The sequence below is a fragment of the Lissotriton vulgaris genome, chromosome 1_1, assembly GCF_964263255.1.
Source record: "Lissotriton vulgaris chromosome 1_1, aLisVul1.2, whole genome shotgun sequence".
Lineage (NCBI taxonomy): Eukaryota > Metazoa > Chordata > Amphibia > Caudata > Salamandridae > Lissotriton > Lissotriton vulgaris.
The window spans coordinates 1,089,418,106-1,089,433,596 of NC_141685.1; positions in this window are offsets into that span (position 1 = coordinate 1,089,418,106).

Sequence of the window (15,491 nt, forward strand, 5' to 3'; positions counted from 1 at the left end):
CTTCTGTGCATTCTGGGATACCGAGAGAAAGTTCTGGAAATTTCTCTTAAAGGCACAGTGTCCTATTTAAGCCACATAATGGCAGCCTATGGGGCTTGACTGTCCATGCCTTCCTCTCTATCATTCCAGAGTCTTTTACTGGTAGAGGCAAGTTTCTCTGTGGAAGAAACTGGGCAGGCTGTGTTGTGTGTGGTTTTGTTTAGTGGAATTCCTAGTTGAAGTACTGGACAGTGTAGCCTGTGGATATAGGCTGCATTACTTGTCTTTGAATTCTCTCTTAAGCGTCTTTGCAGTTTCTGCATGATTTGACAATTTAAGAGATTATTTTTGATTGCCGGGGTCCACGCACATGGGCGGGACTATTCACTAGATTATGACTATACACAGAGATCCCCTACTACAGAAAGAAGCTCTTCCCTGTCTCTCCTCTTGTGTAGGCTACTATTGATGCTAGGTGTACCCTCAGTGAGGTGGAACTTAGATTTGATTTGAGTAGGTGTGTTAAATATTTTAGCACCGTTGATTCCCTTGTCATCTTCTTGTGCAGTTTCTCCTTCATAAACCATTGTGTGAATCTTTTCCATTTTGCCACATAGCACGTACGTGTGGTAGGTATTCTTGCCTCTCGTAGCACCCGCAGTGTGCTCTCCAGCAGTTTCAGATGTGCAAACTCTATGTCTTCAGGAGCCATGTTGCTAGGCAGAGGCTCTCTGGCTGGAGTACCTCTCTGTTTGGCATGCAGAGTAAGTCCTTCCTTTTCCCGAATTTGTGAGGCGGTCCCTGCGCCATCTCCACTATTTGCGAGAACCATGACTGCCCGGCCCACTGTGGTGCCATCAGAATCAGCGTCATGTTGCTAGTTCTGCATTTGCTGAGTACCCTGTGTATCAGCGGTATCAGGGGGGCAAAAGCATACGCACATGTTTTCGACCAGCTTATCCATAGGGCATTCCCTTGGGATTGTTCCCCTGGTTGCCTGGATGGGAAGTATAGGCATTTTGCATTCTGGTGTGTTGCAAATAGGTCTATTGTCGGAGTCCCCCACTTCTTGAATAGCCTTTTTGTTTCTTGTACATTGAGCTCCCACTCGTGGGATGCCGATGTCTGTCTGCTGAGCCAGGCTGCCTCCACGTTGCCCTTCCCTGGTAGTTGTATGGCTAGGAGGTCTATTTTGAGTAGGATGGCCCATCACCATATGTCCTGCGCTAGGTTGGATAGTGCGACTGATTGTGTTCCTCCATGTTTGTTGAGGTGTGTGGAGTGGTGTGGTGTGGCTCACTGGTTAGAGGAGGCAGACCCGGAAGCAGAGAACGGCCCGGGACCAGGGTTCAATTCCTGACGCGGCGGGCTCGTGGACCAGGGTCAGCGGACTTGATAATTCTCGCCTCGGTGCCTAATCTAACCAGGGATCACACTCTGCAACTCTGGGCATTAGCTTGCCTCATCTCTACAACGGCCCCCCCATTCGCCGGGGATGCCTGGTTTCACCTTGGAGATACCCAGTAGGGACCATCTCACAGGGATAGCCAAAACGGGTTCCCCAGCGGTCTACAGCGCCACGACGCCTCAGGGCAGCAGTGCGCTTTACAAGACACATTACATTACAGGTAGAACATCGTTGTGGTGTTGTCGGTCTATATCAACACTCTTTGCCCGTACAGTTGTTTCTGGAAGGCTTTCAGGGCGCGGTACATACGGTCTTTAGTTCCAGGTAGTTGATCTGCCTGATCGCATCTGTTGGAGTCCACAGGCCTCGCCCCTTGAGTTGGTTCATGTGTGCTCCCCATCCCTTCTGGGATGCGACTGTGGTGGTCACTGTTGAGTTTTGTGGTGTCAAAGGCTTCCCCTTTGTTATGTTCTCCTTGTTCCACCACACTATCTCCTCTTGCACTGCGTGTGTTACAACCACTAGATCTTCCCAACTCCCTGTAGCTTGTGACCATTATTGTTGCAGCCATTCCTGGAATGGTCTCATGTGTAGCCGTACATTGGGGACTAGGTGTATGCAGGACGCCATCATCTCCATGATCTTGCTGTCCTCACTGTCAGAGCTCTACCCTTCTGGTACTGACGTGTCTCCTTCAGCAGGGCACGTGTTCTCTTGTCGCTGGGGAACACTTTGCTCTGTATGGTGTTGATCTGCGCGCCTAGGAAGATCTTCTCTTGCTCAGGTTCCATTGTGTATTGAGAATCCCAGTTCCGTTAGCATTTTTGTGACCCGTTGTGCATGTTCCTTGTATTGTTTGTAGGAACTTGCCTTTATGAGCTAGTCTTCGAGGTAGGGGTATACATGGATCCCTTTCCTCCTAAGGTGCGCTGCCACGGCAACCAGGCACTTGGTGAAGTCCCTTGGTGCTGATTTTAGTCCGAAAGCCAGAGTGGTGAACTGGTAGTGTGCCTTGTTGATGGCAAATCTCAGTAGATGTTTGTGCTGTCTGTTCATGGGAATGTGTAGGTAGGCGTCCTTTAGGTCCATGGTGGACATAAAGTCTCCGTCCCTTGTCTGAGGAATGACTTCTTGAAGAGATTGAATTTTTGTGTTCTTATGTATTGGTTTAGGAACCGTAGGTCCAGGATGGGTCTTAAGGTTTCGTCTACCTTTGGTACGAGGTAGTAGTTTGAGTAAACTCCCTTGTTTCTTTCTTTGAATGGTACTGTTTCTATGGCGTCCTTGTGAAGGAGTTCTTGTGCTTCCTCTGTGAGTAGTGCTAGCTCTTTTGCTGAGTGCGTTTTCCTTTTCGGTTTCCTGTTTGGTGGTTTCTTTTCCAGTTCTATGCAGTATAAGAACTGTATGATGTTCAGTATCCATTTGTCGGTTGTTATTTTCTTCCAATCCTGGAAGAAGTGTTTTAGTCTGCCTCGTACTGGTGTTACATGTTTGTTGATCTTTTGTCAGTGTAACCCTTTTTTGCTGACTTTGCTGTGCCGCTCCCCTAGAGGTGTCGAGTGCGTGGGCACGGTTGGTGGTGCGGAGTCACTTTGAAGTGGGTTACTGGCCCCACCCTTCTTGTTTGGCCTCGTCCATTCACCGTCCCGCGAAAGGACTGGCCCCGAGGCTGGTATTGCCAGGTTTGTTTTTGCTGGCTTGCTGTGCTTGGTTGTTGCCCTGGTAGCCCTGCTGGAATGTCTGATGTGACGTTCTCGGCTGGTTTACCTCTCTTCCGTTTGGCCTCCGTGTCTGTGTGCCTCTCCTCATTCCTCTGAATTGCAGAACCCCCATGGACCTTGCAGTTTCATTTTTTTTTTGAGTTGGGTGAGTTTCTCATCCACTGGTGCTCCGAACAGGGTTTCACCATTGAAGGGGGTGTTCAGGATGTTATTCAGTACTTCCGGCTTGAAGCCTCATATTCTCAGCCAGGCATGCCTTCTCTCTGTGACCCGATCATCATGAGCCTGCTGGACATGTTTGCCGCATCCAGGGAGGATTTCAGGCATGAGTTGGCTATATTCTTCCTTCCTCCACCAGGTGTGTTGCCCACTGTTGGTATTGCTCAGGGAGGTGTTTAAGCAGTTGTCCGACCTCGTCCCAATGCTGGTACGTATGCCTGTTGAGGTGGCATTAGAGTTCGCAATGCACCAGAGTACTGCTGCATTCCTCTCTATTTTCCTTCCAGTGAGGTCTATCCTCTTACTCTCTTTGTCAGGTGGTGGGTAAGAGTTTGTGGGAACATTGGCCCTTTTTCTGGCTGTTGCTGCAATGATGGAGTCGGCTGTGACAGATCCCTGGATGTAGGGAAGATCCTTAGAGGAGTGTTTGTATTTTTTCTCTGTCCTGGGTGTGACAGACCTGCAGCTTGCTGGTTCTTTGAAAGCTTCCCTCCCCTGGTTCAGGACACTTGGTAGCATGGGGAGGAATTGGCTCCTGGTTTGAGTGGGGAGCAGGGTCTCTAGGAGGAAGCAGGCTTTTTGTTTTTCTTCCTCCAGCTTCACTCCATAAGCTGTTGCTGCGTTCCTGATGACCATGACCATGTCATCTGGTGGCGAAGGCCTCGAAGGATACGTCTCCACTGCCTCTTCCGGGCTTTCGGCGTCGAGATCCTGACAATCCTGGTCCTGCGCCACCGAGGATGCCGAGTCCAAACTTGTGCGCTGGTCTTCTTCGCCTTCCTCGAAATAGTATAGGCCCTCTTCCTCTTGGTGTTCCTGGGGCTTGGGAGTTTTCAGCGGCTCTTCGGCGTCAAACTCCTCCTCGTCCTCGACCTCGACGATAGTCGTCGGCGGCTTTGACGGGATGGTGAACCTCTTCATCCGCTCGTCGAATTCTCTTTTCCTTTGCAGGATGTTATCCATTTCGGCCTCGAGCCTTCTCTTTTTCCTTTCCATCTTGGCGGCCTATTCGGCGGCGAGTGTTTCGGACGATCTCTTTGCCGTAAACGTCGACTTCGAAGCTGCCTTCGGGTCCTTTTCCTTCGCCATCAAGTGCTCCTTTTCGTGGGCGGGCTTCGACGACCTAGGATTTTCGTGTGTTTTCGCCGCCTGGGAGTCCTTTTCGAAGGATCCGCTGGGCTGTTTGTCCCTGGATGCAGCTGCGGCCGTCGAAATTTTCGGCACCAGTGCTCCCTTCCTGGACTTCGACTCTGTTTTTCGAGAGTTTGACTCAGGCTTTCGAGAGTCTGTCGGGGTTTTAGGGGTTGAAGTCTCTCCTACCTCTTTTGTAGTTTTCTTATTAGTCTCTATGACCGTGTAGTCATCTAGTCCCTCTGCGAAGTTGTCCTCTTCGTCACTGGAGAGGCCCAAGTCCCGAAGCGGCGGGGTTGACCTTTTCCTTGCATACTGTGGTTGGCTATCTTCTGCCTCTCTCTAATCCTGAGAGTCTTCAGGGTGAAGACGGAGCAGGCATTGCAATCCTTGGTTTCGTGGTCGACCGGCAGGCAGAGGTTGCAAACGGGGTGCTGGTCCTTCTGCGTGTACTTGTGGCAATTGCAGCAGAATTTGAACGGGGTCTTGTCCATTCCTGCGCTCAGGGGGCCCCTTGTGTCCGCATTCTCCGTTGGACGTCGAAGTATTCAAAGTTCTCCTCCTTCTTCGCCGTCCCGGGTCGGTGGTCTTGTTCCTGGATGTCTTCTCCAAACTTTTTCCGTGAATTTCAGCTTTTATTCTTTTTCTTTTCTCCAAAAACTCTGGAACCTCTCGGCGACGACCCAGACCCAACGGCGGAAAAAAGAATCTGAAGATGGCCCCCAAAGGTGGGAGCTTCCGCAGGAAGCGTGCCGACATCACAGGAAATACACCAGAAGGTGGGACATACACGCCCACCTGGGCTACAAAAAAAAAAAGAAAGAAAGAAAAGACTGCAATTCTGAAACCAACCACTAGACCGCGGAATAATGCACAGCATAGTGAATTCAGAAAGATTCATGCTGCAAAACCACGCATACCATTACATCGCATGCGCTTTTACAATGCATGAGATGTAATGAGTAATGGCTGCGGTGGCGGCTATCCATGTTGTTGTGAGGAAACTTAGGCTGTTTCCTCACAACTACGTGCACCAAGCAGGAAGGAGGAAGCAGGAACTGGGAGCAGAGACGGCGACGCTGGAGAGGAGAGAGGTAAGGGGGCTTGAGCTTGGGGTGGGGGTTACTTTTGTAGGGTTTAGGGTAGTGTAAAAGTAGTGTTGTAATGTTTATGTTGTGTGATTTATAACGTTTTAGTGTGGTTTTTTTGGTAGTGTAGTATAATGTTGTAGTGCTTGCTTAGTGTAGTGAATTAGGGTTTAGGGTAGTGTAGTAGTGTTTATGCAGTGTAGTATTTTAGGGTAGTGTAGTGTTTTAGGGTTTAGGGTAGTGTAGTATTTTAGGGTTTAGGGTAGTGTAGTAGTGTTTATGCAGTGTAGTGATTTAGGTTTTAGGGTAGTGTAGTAGTGTTTGTGTAGTGATTTCGGAGTTAGGGTAGTGTAGTAGTGTTTATGTAGTGTAGTGTAGTGTTTTAGGGTTTAGGGTAGTGTTGTAGTGTTTGTGTAGTGTAGTGTTTTAGGGTAGTGTAGTGGTTTAGGGTAGTATAGTAGTGTTTGTGTAGTATAGTGGTTTAGGGTAGTGTTGTAGTATTTGTGTAGTGTATTGTTTTAGGGTTTAGGGTAGTGTTGTAGTGTTTGTGTAATGTAGTGTTCAGGGTAGTGTAGTAGTGTTTGTGTAGTGTAGTTGTAGGAGGGTGGATACCTGACTATGGTTATCCCCAACTTTTTGCCTGGTGTTTTGCTGGTTTTTCGACTTAGTTGACCTAGTTCAAGTTCAAGTTTGTGCATTTATATAGCGCACTACTCACCCAGAGGGTCTCAAGGCGCTTGGGAAGGGGTTCATTATTTGTCGAATAGCCAGGTTTTAAGTTCTTTTCTGAAGTAGATGTGGTTTTGTGTAAGGCGGAGGTGAGTGGGGAGTGAGTTCCAGGTCTTGGCAGCAAGGAAGGAGAATGATCTGCCACCCATGGTGGATTTTCGGATGCGGGGACTGCGGCGAGGGCTTGATTGAACGATCTTAGTTGGCGGGTGGGTTTGTAGAAGGACAGTCGAGTGTTGAGGCATTCGGGTCCTAGATTGTAGAGGGCTTTGTGTGCGTGGGTGAGAAGGCGGAAAGTAATTCTTTTGTTGACGGGAAGCCAGTGGAGGTCTTTTAAGTGTTCGGTGATGTGATCTTGGCGAGGGATGTCTAATATGAGTCTCGCTGATGCGTTATGGATGCGTTGAAGTTTTTTCTGTAATTTTGTTGTGATTCCGGCATAGCAGGTGTTTCCATAATCCAGTCGACTCGTGACCAGTGCGTGGGTGACAGTCTTTCTTGTCTCGAGGGGGATCTAGCGGAAGATCTTTTTGAGAATGCGAAGTACGTTGAAGCAGGAGGATGAGACTGCGTTGACTTGTCTGGACATCGAGAGAGAGGAGTCTAGGATGAAGCCAAGGTTGCGTGCATGGTCTGTGGGAGTGGGTGCTGTGCCCAAAGCGGAGGGCCACCAAGAGTCGTCCCAGGCAGAGGGGGAAGATCCTAGGATGAGCACCTCGGTTTTGTCTGAGTTGAGTTTTAGGAGGCTATGTTTCATCCATTCGGCTACTTCTTTCATGCCTTCGTGAAGATTGGTTTTGGCGGTGTTGGGGTCTTTGGTGAGGGAAAGGATTAACTGGGTGTCGTCGGCGTAAGAGATGATGTTGAGGTTGTGTTGACGCGCGATGGAGGCGAGAGGACTCATGTAAACGTTGAAGAGGGTGGGACTGAGTGAAGATCCTTGTGGTACGCCACAGATCACTTCAGTGGCCTCTGAGTTGAATGGGGGAAGTCGAACTCTTTGAGTTCTCCCAGCGAGGAATGAGATGATCCAGTCCAAGGCTTTTCCTTGTATGCCGATGTTGCTGAGGCGTTGTATAAGGGTGCTGTGGCAGACTGTGTCGAAAGCTGCGGAGAGGTCGAGTAGAATGAGGGCCACAGTTTCTCCGTTGTCTAGTAGTGTTCGGATGTCGTCAGTCGCTGCGATGAGGGCGGTTTCGGTGCTGTGTTTGGCTCGAAACCCAGATTGAGATGGATCGAGGGAGTTGTTGGATTCAAGGAAGGCGGCGAGTTGGCTATTGACGGCTTTCTCAATTACTTTGGCCGGGAATGGGAGGAGGGATATGGGTCGGTAGTTTTTAAGTTCCGAGGGGTCTGCTGTGGGTTTCTTCAGAAGGGCGCTGAGTTCGGTGTGTTTCCAGCTATCTGGAAAGGTGGCAGAGTTGAATGAGCAGTTGATGACGTCCCGGAGATGGGGTGCGATGATGGAGTCAGCTTTGTTGAAGATGTAGTGGGGGCAGGGGTCGGTTGGCGAGCCAGAGTGGATTGAGTTCATTAGGCGGGTGGTGTCTTCAGTGGTGATTGGGTTCCAGTTGCTAAGGCTGTTAGTAGGTGGAGTGGGATCAGAGGGGGGTGGGGAGGGCTGATCGCTGGGGGCATTCTCGAAGCTGTTGTGGATGTCGGCAATTTTGTTGTAGAAGAAGGAGGATAGCGCATCACAGAGGTCTTGGGAGGGAGTGATGTCGTTAGATGCTGCGGTGGGGTTGGTGAATTCTTTGACGATGTTGAAGAGTTCCTTGCTGTTGTGAGAGTTGTTGTCGAGGCGATCTTTCAATGCTGATTTCTTGGCGGATCGAATCAGTTGGTGGTGTTTGCAGGTGGCTGCTTTGAGGGTGGCCATGTTGTCGGTGGTTGGGTTTTTTCTCCATGTTTTTTCCAGGGTGCGGCATAGCTTCTTGGATTTTTTAAGGTCATCGTTGAACCAGGGAGCCTTTTTGCTGGCTGATTTGATCTGGTGCTTTTTCAGGGGTGCTAATTCGTCAGCACTGTGGGTGATCCATTGCTTGAGATTGGTGGCCGCTTGGTTTGGGTCCAGTTAGAGGGAGGGAGGGTTTTGGTTTAGCGATGTGAGGAGTTGGTCGGAGGTGATTTTGTTCCAGTTTCTCCGAGGAATAGGTTGTGGGCGGTTGTGGTTCAGGGTGGTTTTGTAGCTGAAGTGAACACATCTGTGGTCCGTCCAATGGAGAGCTGTGGTGCGATCGAAGGAGATATGCTTGCTGGAAGTGAAGATAGGGTCGAGTGTGTGTTCGGCTGCATGGGTGGGGGTGTCCACAAGTTGTTTGAGTCCGAGGTTGGCCAGGTTGACCCTGCTATTCAGGGCCCCAGGCCTACTGCGCTCTCTCTCTAAAATGGATTCCATGTACGTTAGGTACATATCTAATTGGATACTGGGCCACCTTATCAGTCCCTGTAACTCAGGGTATAGGTGTACCCAGGGCCTACCAGGGGCTGCAGCATGTATTATGCCACCCCTGGCTGGCCATCTAAATCTGACACAACTGGCTGCACGACAGCTGGGGCAAGGTGGTGTAATCACCCTTTGCTTTAGATATAGTATACCTATATCTAACCCTAAAATAGACACATGTATTCCTATCAGTCACTCCTATGGCAGGCCTTAACAATCCTGAAGGCAGAGTGCTTGGAATTATGTGAGATGGAGCTCTGGCATGAGCTGAGCCCGTCTGCAGCTTGCGGAACCAAGTCCTAATAGCTGTTCTATGATAACGCGTACCATATACTCTTAAGTGCATTATAATCCTCGCGGTTATTTGCCAACTCTGGTATCGCTTTATCAAAACATGTCGAGTAAGGTGTCATACGAATTGGAATACTAACCCCTCACCAATTCTGGCGACGGGGTTAGCATTCCACCCTTCTAGAGGGACACGACATGTATGTAACTGTGAACCCCGGTTAAAGTTAACTCGAGCCTCAGCATCACAAAATGGATGCTGCCACCACAGACACAAGTCTGACCCCCTGCACCTGGGAGTCCTTCCAGCGAGGGGAGCTTGGACAAAGGGTTTCCTGTCGGGGCGGTGCTAGCACCATCCCAGACAGGGTTTTGTGTATCCTAGGTAGGCAGGGCTGAATACGAAGGTGACTGCAAGTGGCACCCCGGTGCTCACTATGCATCTGCCGGCTTGAACCAGTTCCAGGGGCACCCAGCCCCTGAGCTGGGGAAAGTCCGGACAGGGGAGAGGGGTGTAACCACCCCCCTTCCTGGTCCCACCCATGGACAGGACCTAGTCCCGTGCCAGCCCCTTTCTTTAGAATAAAGGTAGGAGCGGGGACCCTTCCAAATTAGATCATCTTTGAATCCTGAAACTACTTTCGACGAAAGGAACTCAAGACTTCTTCTCAAGATTTCTCCCTTGTGACTAAGGAGTAGTCACCCTGCAGCAGCAGGCACCAACTAAGTATCTTGCGGTTTGCTGAACGTCCTTCCTCCGGAACCAGACCGACCAGCACGACGAGACCCGGACTCCCTGCCCTCTCTGACCTCTACCTGCCTATACAGCACAGCTGAGAACCGTGGGTGCGACGAGACCAGAGGACCCGGCAACCATCAGAACCAGCACAACACTGATCCAGCACGACTACAGAGGGACCCTCGAGTGGGTGCATTGGGGTAAGAGAAGCCCCAACCCCAAGCAGCACGAGCACCGAAGTTCAGCCCCCGAGCATCCACCAGATCTGCGTGGGGCCCTTTTGCTTCTGTGTCGCTTGCCACGTTGTCCGGTCACTTGCCCGTTGGCTAGTGGCCCTCCAGACAACGTCCTACGTTTGTTTCACCGCTGGTCTAGCTCCTCTAGACTGGTCCTAGTCTCCTCCTGAAGGAGACCTTCCTCGGACCCTCCTGGTCCACTCCAGACGCCATTTTGTGTCACCACGTGGGTTTGCCGTAGCCAAGGCTTGTTGCCTCCTTCACCGGATTCAGCATCGCCAGCAGCAGACTTCCGACGTGGGACAGCTCGCAGACCTCCAGCCTGGTCGACATCAGCACCCCTGGTCCGTGCAGCAGCAGAATCCAGTGTCCCCTCTTCACCTGGCTGAGTGACCTCGTCCGGTGCCATCCTGGTGCCCACCTAATCACTGGCTAGTGATTCAGAACTCGGTCCCCTCTGCTTACAGGTACTCTTCTTCACTGATCCGCCCTTGGATCAGCCCGGAACATCTTCACTGGTCGCCTGCCAGCAACTTCCACTTCAGGCTCCTGGTTCGTCAACGAGGATTCCTGACGACACTTGAACCCTATGCAGCCGCAGCCCCTGGGCTAGGTAAACCGAGTACCACGGTGCTCCAGCGTAGAACAACTCTCTAAGTGTCTAGATCCACTTTCGTTTTTGACCTACCTAGTCGGGTTCGCCCGAGAACACTAACTTTGCATTTACTAGCCTCCATAGACTTAGTCCCGCATTACGCGTGAGAGTTCCCACTCTGCACACGTCGCCCCTAGGCCTCCTGCTTCTAATCTAAGGGTTCAGCATTGTAGGCCTAGTGATCCTAAAGTCTCTGAGAGTAGTTACTTACCTGCTAGTAATTCGCATTCCACTTCCATAGTATATGGTTTTTCGTGCCCCTCGGGCATTTGTGTAAATTGTGCGACTTTCAGTATTTCTTTAAGAGTTTTGTATTGTGCTTAGCACCCTGTCCTCATAAAGAGTCCAGGGTTGTTGTGTTATAAATAAATATCCTTTTATTTTCATAACAACTTGTGTGGTGTCCTTTCACTTGGTGTTCAAGGGGTATATGTGATGGTATAACAGCTGGCTTAACACACCCTCTAGAGTTTAGCCTAAAGACTGCTCTTGTCCATGCTACTAGGATAGCTGGTCTATAAGGTTGACTTACAACCAATCATCAATAAGGGTCATTTGGACTGATACATAGTGATCACTAGAATAGTGAGCACTGCATATCAGGCCAACTTCTCACAGTAGTGTTTTAGGGTTTAGGTTAGTGTAGTGTTTTAGTGTTTAGAGTAGTGTTTGTGTAGTGTAGTGTTTTAGAGTTTAGGGTAGTGTAGTGTTTTAGGGTTTAGTGTAGTATAGTAGTGTTTGTGTAGTATTTTAGGGTAGTGTAGTAGTGTTTGTGTACTGTCTTTGGGTTTAGGGTAGTGTAGTAGTGTTTGTGTAGTATAGTGTTTTAGGGTTTAGGGTAGTGTATTGTTTTAGGGTTTAGGGTAGTGTTGTAGTGCTTGTGTAATGTAGTGTTCATGGTAGTGTAGGCGTGTGTGTGTAGAGTAGTGTTTTAGGGTTTAGGTTAGTGTAGTGTTTTAGTGTTTAGAGTAGTGTAGTGTTTTAGGGTTTAGTGTAGTATAGTAGTGTTTGTGTAGTATTTTAGAGTAGTGTAGTAGTGTTTGTGTACTGTCTTTGGGTTTAGGGTAGTATAGTAGTGTTTGTGTAGTGTAGTGTTTTAGTGTGTACTGTAGTGTGGTAGTGTTTTAGGGTTTAGTGTAGTGTAGGGGTGGGAGTAGTGTTGTAGTATAGTAGTGTTTTAGGGTTTAGGGTAGTGTAGGGATGGGAGTAGTGTGGGTAGTGTTGTAGTGTGGTAGTGATTTTGGATTAGGGGTAGTGTAGGAGTGGGAGTAGTGTGTTTTGTAGGTGTAGGGGTAGGAGTAGGGATATCACTTACCTTGCAAAGTTTTACTACGAGTATTGCTTTACCACGCATGCCTTTACGTTGTAATGACACGCCTTGCTCCCAGCCTGGCGTGTCTATATGTTCGACAATTTGAGGAGGACAATATCTTCAATGACAGCAATCCTTTCTCTTTGAACCTGAAATCGTGGAAGAGAATTATAGACGATGTCTTCATAGTGTGGAAAGGCACCACAGAGGAAGCACTCTTGTTTCTGAATTGGGTGAATGGAATTGACCCCCACTTGAGGTTTACTCACAAGATTGAAGAGAAACATGCCATATTCCTAGACTTGGACATTAGTCTGACTTCTGAAGGAATACGTACCAAGGTCCACAACAAACCTACAGACAAAAATAGTCTGTTACTATATGAAAGTTTCCACCCTAAAGCCTTGAGACAAAATCTTCCAGTGGGTCAATTCCTCAGGATTCGCAGGAATTGTTCAGATTTAACAGACTTCATAATACAAGCAAGTGACTTGGAGAAGAAATTGCTTAATAGACATTATCCAAAGAAGCTGATAAATAGAGCCAAAAAGAGAGCTAGAAACAACCACCGTGAATCTCTACTTGAAGTAACCCAAAAAGAGAAAACAGACAGACCAGTCTGTGTAACTACATTCACTCCTGTTTCTAATAAAATTCAGAATATTATCCGGAAGAAATGGCACATTCTGAACTCAGGCCAGATGAAATGGGAACAGCCACTGTTTGCCTTCAAACGAAGTCGTAACATCAGAGACGAACTTGTACACGCAAAAAGCAATACACAGATGAGAGACAATCAAACAATGCTGTGGGGTCATCAACGACCAGTGGGCCACTTCCCATGTGGTGGCTGCGTTGCATGCCAATTCACTAGTGCTATGAAAGAGGTGGATATAGGTACTGACAGACCTTGGATCCTTAAGAACTTCAGTAATTGTAATACTGAATGTGTAGTATATATGTTGACTTGCCCATGCAAAAAAATATATATTGGCATGACCACAAGGAAGATTAAGATCCGGATCAGTGAACACCGGAGTACTTTCAGAAGACAAAAGGATAACACCAAGCTTACTAGGCATTTTCTGGAAAATAACCACACAGATACAGATCTTAAATGGACTGTACTTGAAGTAATGAACAATGCAACTACGAATCGCACACACGCACTCCACGTAAGGGAACAACGCTGGGTGTTCAGGCTGAACACCTCTAGATCTGGCCTGAATGATGATATTCCTTGGCTACAGATGAACCAGTGATTAATTATAATCTATAACTTTCTAACACCAGTTTCCCTTAGATTGGATTAAAGCACGTTGCATCTGGTATTTTTCCAAAGTAGAATTCTGCATATAGATTCAGTTCCAAACTCTGCACTTTTCATAGACATTACACCTAACATTATTGTATTTTTAATGGCCATATAACAACATGCAATTGTATATGAACCATAATATTCTTGTTGAACACTCCACGTACACAGAACACTTTATAATTGGCTTTCTGAATCTGTCTATGGTTATGTGAGTAACACCCTGACCGAAAAAACATTGTGATCTAATCACACAACAGGCATTCTTTCTGCCAAACATGCGGACAGCTTTGCTTACAAGATACGCCCCATTTTTATGGAGCTTCATGTAGGAAGATATACATGACATCCATGCAACACTCCGGATATAAATTAAATCACACCGGCTTCACTTAGCAATTGCTAGGTTGCCATAGCAATGCCGATGACAGCGCACTACGTCAGGCTGTCCGACTGGATACCACGTGATCTCTTCGGATTGGGTAGACTAGGTAAATAGTTGCTTAGTTACCCGTTCCCTCCGTCCTCCACCCATCAGGAGTTTTTCCCTGATTTAACTTAAACTCTTCATGTATATTAAGGGCCATACAACTTCCACGAGTGCCTGTAAAATACTAAGAAGCATTCCCGTATTTCATCCTGTCATCACTTCTTATGATGTTGAAATACCGAACGAGTTTTTAATTAAAGAGCAACGTGCTGCTAATGCTTAGAAGCAAAATATATGCCGTTCGGTCATTATACTTATTTTACAAGCCGAACGATGCCTTCCATCAAAGAGCGATGACCCCTAAACACGGGTCGCCTTCTGACCACGCCTTCTCCCAGGCATCAGAACGCGATCAGGCACGCTTTGAGCTGAGCACTCTGCAGACTCAGGAAACAACACGTCATAAGATTGCGCCCATCAGTTAGGCTGCCTCCGTACCTGCATCTCATTGCCTCTAGCTTTTCATACTATTTAAACAGCAAACCCGGTGCTGCACTTTGTCGCCGGGGAGGAAATGAGAGCGGTATTACGTAGGTGATTCGACGGGGAATGGCCCCACACACAGTAAGTCTCGATCTTTGCGCCAAGATACACCCTTTGGTGACACTGTGATCGCGTTTTTATATAGATCACAGCCTAAAGTCCATTGTTTAATCCTCCCTCCATAGCGGATGTGACCACGGGGTACCCCCAGAACCCTCGCCTCCCATGGGGCTAATTGCTCCCAACTAATGGGTAAGACTTTCCTGCCCTCACTGCTTGATTCTCAGTACCATGCCTGTTTACATAAGCATTCTCTCAATGGGGTAAAACTCCAAATGGAGCTAAGTCCCCCATGTATTTTTCCAAGTATGTCTGAATTAACCTTGCACATATTCAGCATTGTTTACTAATACACCTATGGTTTTTTCATTTCTACAGGTCACTGGACCTTTGAGAGTGGACAAGGACTATAGGTCATATCCACAGAGTGGCACTACCTATACAGTAGGGTAAGATTGGAGCCCCCTAAATTGGTCCTGACGAAAGCCATGTACCTCCAGGACACTATGGCTGAAACATGTTGACCTTATGTTTGAAAAACTCACATAGCGGTGATTGAATAATTGATTTCTTATTCACCGCACCTCTTGCTTTTAAATCCCACATGGTTCCCCTACTAAATAAAGTTTCATGGGGGAATTCTAGATGGCTTTTTAACTCACTTTTCCCTTTGGGCCCCCACTCACTTTAGATAAGTGCATCCCTGTCGTCAGGTGTATGCCCGTCCTCCACCAAACGGGGTTTCTGGAGGGCGAGGACTGGCAGATGATGAAGCATGACACCTGGTGGTGTGTGATGCTAGTCCATCACTTTTTGTGAGATGCCCTAGTACTGCTTGGCTATCCACACTAACTTGGTCCTTTTTCTAGAAGCGGTCTATTTGTGTGATACATATTTAATTGGAGGCTGACCTACTTCTAGAGCCCTATTTGCCTCTTGTTCCCTTCCCGGGTCTTTACCCGAGTTCTTGTGGTTTTCTATACTTGTGGTAATACCCGCGTTGGAATGGCAGGCGTGGTATTACTATGTGATGTAATGACATACATCCGCGGTTACGGCTCCCGCAAAAATCTACAGTGCGAAGTGGACACCGCATAGCTGCCTTGCGGGCCCCTGCTGTTTTCAGGACGGCCGCCTCCCGCCATTTTCTGGCCTCCTGAGGCTTTACAGCCTCCCGTGGCTCCTGAGGCTT